This window comes from Pituophis catenifer, unplaced genomic scaffold (assembly GCF_029215685.1).
Source record: "Pituophis catenifer annectens isolate HBS135680 unplaced genomic scaffold, rPitCat1.0.hap2 SCAF_14, whole genome shotgun sequence".
In the NCBI taxonomy this organism is placed as follows: domain Eukaryota; kingdom Metazoa; phylum Chordata; class Lepidosauria; order Squamata; family Colubridae; genus Pituophis; species Pituophis catenifer.
This window is the reverse complement of record NW_027256894.1, coordinates 22583071-22587823: the sequence shown is the minus strand read 5'-3', so window position 1 is coordinate 22587823 and position 4753 is coordinate 22583071.

The following is a 4753-nucleotide window of genomic DNA, read 5'->3' as shown; positions in this document are numbered from 1 at the left end:
GAAGCTGGTACTAGCTGGTACTAGATCACTAGGAAGAAGGGAGCTGTCCTTTCATGGATCTGGAATCAGGGAAGCATGGAAAACAGCAATTGGGTCTCAGAAGCACAGCGATCATTTCCAGAACCCAAAGGGATTTGCACCTTTTCCAAAATCTTACTTATGTGCGTTGGACCAACGCAACGCAAGATTGGCCATCAGAAGGAGCGTCTGTCTCCTTTCATCGTGCACCTCTAGATAAGCAGCCTTGGTCTTCTTTTTATGACAGAGGGAATCTGGGTGGCAGACGATTTAGGCTTAAGCAGAAAATCTTCCCTCTTTCCCAAATCACCAAAGCAAAAATCTTTAGAGGGGTGAAGGAATCTGCCACGTGAAAAGGAGCAGATAGGCCCTTCCCCTGCTGAATAGGAAGGGGGCAACAGCTATCCTTGGCCATACCGGGGGTGGGGGGGGGCTGTTTTAATTCCTGCTCTCTCTGGATGGCTTCTGATTCAGCCGTTATCTCAGTCGATCAGCCGATAACGCCAAGGAATCTGGGAATCCATCCACATTGCTTCCTCATTGGTATGCACTCCATGTCGATGGGTTTCAGTCTGTCTGAACAATTTTTTTTTTTAAATCCAGATAACAAGGTCACCTTTGTCATCAAGTCAGGAAGGGGGGGGGGGAAGATAAAAAATATAAAATTGAGAGCTTTTTCAGAGATCAAAGAAGGGCAAATTACCTTGAAATTAATTTCCTGTTAAGGAGACCTCAACCGCTGATTTCTTTCCTTCAATTTTCTATGGTTTTTATGACAGTGAAAATGGCAAAGCTAAGAACAGGGGTGTTTGACCTTAGCAACTTTGAGACTTGTGGACTTCAGCACCCAGAATTCTGGGAGTTGAAGTCCACTGGTCTTAAAGTTGCCAAGGTTGGACACCCCTGGTTTAGATAGTTTCTCCACCACATTTATCTTCAGCATCTGCTAGAGTAGACCATCCAAGAATATGGTATGGCTTGGTTTGATCCATGAAGCTTCTTTCTGGTAGAGCATTGGAATGTCCAACACTTTCTTCCTTCACTGCTCCACTTTGACCAGTCAAACTCCGTGGGATTTTGGCTGCTGTGACTCTTAGTCATGCAAGGACTCCATACCACATCCATGAAAAAGTCCCTGCCATCTTCTGCTTCTTCTTTGGTGAGGCAAAGTATCTGAAGGCCTCTTTCTTTCCCAACTCTTTGAGAAGAACGGTTGATAGATGGATATGACCTGCTAGTTGGAAATAAGTTACATTATGCTTTCTGGGTCTACTGTCTGCCCAGAGTGTCTTTATCGATGAGATGGGCAGCATATACATTTAATTTAAAAATTTAAAAATACCTTTACTCTGAATTTGGAGATCTCTCCCAAATCTTCCTCACTTCAGCTTCCTACTCAGAAGAAGACAGTTTTGACTGGCTACTCAGCAGGTTCCAACTCATCAAGTCCACATATATTTTCCCACAATGTCTACAAACATGGTGCTATTTTTGCATTCTCTCCTGCCTCCTGACCGAGGAAGTTTCTAGCTGTTGGAATCAATTATATTTCAGTGACAACTGAAGGAATAATTGCTAGCTTGTAATGACTGCTGGTTCTGTACAACCTAATCTTCTAAACATTGCTCGGGAGTGAAGCACGAAAAGCCCACTCTGATTCCAGCGCGGTGATGAAATAATATAAATGCAAATGCCATCAAATTAAATTAGCCAGGTGATGGTGTGGCAACGCAGAGACACCATAGCAAGGGCGAAGTGCTCAGTTGTCGGCTCTGCTTTGAGAAGCTGATTTTTTCATCTCTATTGTTTTGGGGGGAAAGGAAGACTTCAAATGCCCATCCAGAGAAAGCAGAAGAATGTTGAAAATCTGATGGGTTGGGGGATGGGAAAAGGTCCACTCCATGGTCTTTGCCAGCTTTTGTGCCACACGCTTTCATTTTATTATCATTTCTTTTAATTGCAAAAAAAGAGGAAACTTCTGGGGTGGTGAGGTTTTTTTTTTTTTCATGCTAATGATGCAGTCTCTTCTTTTGAAGAAACAAAGGCCTATGAGACCATCTCATTTCTGTGCCTTAAATTGGACTGCAAAGAAATTAAGAAATCAAATTATGCATTGATTTCCTTTGGTCTCTTGGATGCATGCTTCAGGTATAACTAATCAATATGTCTTGCCATTGCTGTTTTTAATTGCCGTGCAATTATCATTTTTGGAGGGTGGGGGGAAGTTAATGAGAGTCTCACTGCCACTTTCTCATTGGAGAAAAGCTTTTTTCGTTTTTTGGAATCATAATTCCAAATCTTACTAAAGAAAGAGGCCTCTGTTTCTTCTGGCGATGCGATTCTCTCCACAGCATGGATCTGGAGAGACCCCTTTGCATATGGCCAGCAAATGCCAAATAGATTTTGGTGCATTCACCCTGGGCAAAGTGATGTGAGCTTGGTGTGCAAAATGATGCTTCTGAGCTTGGAGGAATGTGAGGAAAACTCTCACATTTACCTCCTGATTTCTATATGGTGCAATATTTAGTTGTTTGTTTATGTAGTCCTTTTATATGGCTGCCCATCTCAGATGCATGTTCCCTGGGCTGTTAACACTGCTTAAAAACAAGATGAAAAAACATGGAACAAAATTACAAATAACATATATAGCAGCCGAGAAAAAACACTTGCCAAGAGAAATAATTAGGATTGTTATTTCTCAACTCAACCCAAACCAACTCAACCTGAACCAACTCAACCCAAACCAAACCGACAGCTCAACTCAACTCAACCCAACTCAATTGACCCTGAATGAGAAGATTCCTTGCACATGGTTAGACTTCCCTTGGTCAAGATCCAGGATTGTTCAGGGTGAGGCAATTAGGTAAGCCAAGGCAGTGATTGTATGATATATTTTTTTGGTGATGGAAAGTGGGAAGCTTCACTTCTGCCTCTTTTCAGCTTCCCATAGTGCCTGAAACAACTTCCTGAGAAGCTGATCTAGGGACAGGCTTAGTTCTAATTACTGTTTTCCCCAAATGTTAGGCCAGGATTTTAGGAAACCCAATTTATCAATGTTCATTTTTATGAAGAGCCTCAATTATTATTTTTGATTCCATTGAATTATTTTTAAAGGGTTATATTTTTCATTAATTCTATGGATTTTCTATGGATTTTTTGCCACCAAGAGTTATGTATTTAAGATGGGTGGGTATATAACATTTTCTAAATGAATAAACAAACATTGTTTCTAGGATCACAATAGTTGTGATATTATCCAAATAATGTAATGATAATCCAGCAATGTGTTTATAGGTAGACACCTTGGAATCATATCTTAAAATGAAATAAGAAGCCTTTAATTCTCTTGTTTGTTAGCTTTTCTTTCTTCTACCAAGTTTCTAGGCCTCATTGAGAGTGACACCTTCCCCTTGCTGATTTTTTGTTTTTGTTTTTAAAAGCCTCTTGGGCTAAATGAAAGCGAAATTTAAAGAGTTGTCAACTTAAAGAAGATTAAAGGGTCTGGTAGCTTTGCAAGCCATTATTGGTGAGAATAACTACGGCAGGAGTCTCATTAGTATTTGCTGTTAAGAATCTCAGCTTATTTTCCCTTTTTAATCACATTTATGGTGATAAATCAATATTGCCTTAAATGGCACCGCTTGATTTAATACGAAGGTTCTGCACCAAGCTCACTGGGACTGAGTTTCCCATCAGTGAGATTTTTGAAACCTTAATTGAATGTGAATCTTACCTAAGCTTACAATGATGCTATTCCCTCTAGTCATAATTGTTTTGTCACCTTTTTTTTTATGATCTTCACGCCTTTCTAATGCATGAACAGGGTGTGTATTAATTTTATGGAGACATATGGTGAGTGAGACAAGATGCAGCAGAAAGTCACGTTTTCTCTACTCAAGAGATCCCTCATGATGTTCTCCTTCAAAATATAGAACGGTGTCTCTCCAACCTCCACTTTTGATGTGCTTCTTATTTTCTGGAGGAAGGGCATGACTAATCTTTCAGTTACGGCCAACTTCTTTTTCTTTATTGGATGTGTTGAGTAAGGGCTCTTCAATTTGAAGTTCATTAATTGAAGTTAATTTGAGTAGGAGCTCAAGTTAAACATTCCCAAATTCACGTTCTCCAGATGTTTTGTGGGCCACCCCGACCAGAATTACGATCAGGCTGATTAGGAATTTCACACAAAGATCTGGAGACCAGAGAAATCAAACTGGGTGAACATCTTAGAAGATCCCCCAAATTGCCTAGCACTGCAAAGAAGAAGGTTCATTATGAGGGCAGGCCATGTTGTATGGAAGCGTCTTCACTGTTTTAACTTACTGCATTGATGAAACCTCATAAACATCTAAATAAGGGCTCTGAGGAGAGTAGAAACTTCACTCAAGGCTTTGGGGGCTCCTAGATGCATATAATTTCTTGTAGGTTTAGCCATTTCAATGTATATTTTTTCTAATCATTACTGCTTGGATTCCTTCGTCTCACTATAGCAAAGATGGCTCATCCTACGAATGTTTGACATTCTCCCCTGTTCTTGTTGTTGGAATAGGTCATGAAACCTAGCTATGACTCTCCTCCATCCCATTGCAACCCACCACCCTGGATAAATTGAAATCCTTCATTTTAGCACTGCCTGGTAGCATCATTGCTCTCGTTTTGGGCAATTCTTCATGTCATTCTCATTTTTCTTTCACTCTTTCCCACAGCCAGTGCAAAGAAATGACTACTCTCTAAG